The sequence below is a fragment of the Camelina sativa genome, chromosome 5 (genome assembly GCF_000633955.1).
Source record: "Camelina sativa cultivar DH55 chromosome 5, Cs, whole genome shotgun sequence".
Lineage (NCBI taxonomy): Eukaryota > Viridiplantae > Streptophyta > Magnoliopsida > Brassicales > Brassicaceae > Camelina > Camelina sativa.
This window is the reverse complement of record NC_025689.1, coordinates 20508739-20509535: the sequence shown is the minus strand read 5'-3', so window position 1 is coordinate 20509535 and position 797 is coordinate 20508739.

Below are 797 nucleotides of genomic sequence, written 5' to 3'. Positions count from 1 at the left end.
TTACCGTTAAGAATGTCATCAAAAACATTTGATCGATCCAGAACATTAAGATCGTTCATAGTACCTGGAGCTCCAAAAAAAGCATGCCATATCCAGAGGTCATACGAAGCTACCGCCTCTAACACGATTGTAGGTTTTCCGGTTGATCGTGAATACATCCCTTTCCAAGCTGTTGGACAATTCTTCCACTCCCAATGCATGCAGTCAATGCTCCCAACCATCCCGGGAAATCCACGTTGTTGATTTTGATAGAGTAGTCTCTCTAGGTCGTCTTGTGTGGGACGTCTTAGGTATTCATCGCCAAACAACAAGATTATTCCGGCGGTAAACTCGTGCAAACATTTCCGAGCCGTTGAAGCACCAATTCGTACATACTCATCTACTGAGTCGGACCCAACACCATATGCCAATTGACGAATGGCTGCAGTACATTTTTGTATAGGTGATAGACTAGGCCGTCCGGCTGCATCCTGGGATTGTCGGAAATACTCGACTTCGGTTGAGAGGCGTTGCACAATACGCATGAACAATGGCTTGTGCATGCGAAACCGTCGCCGGAATAAATTGGCCGGGTATGTTGGAGTATCACTGAAATAATCATTCCAAAGATTATTGTGGCCTTCCTCTCGGTTTCTCTGAATAAAAATCCGTTTCTTTTGCTCGACTGGTTCTTGAATGATATTAGAATTTTCGAGAAAATTATCAAAATAAGCATCAAAATAAGCATCAAAATCATCAACACCATCTCTTTGGTAGTGGTAATGGTTTGAAGAAGATGACATTTTTCAAGAAAAAAG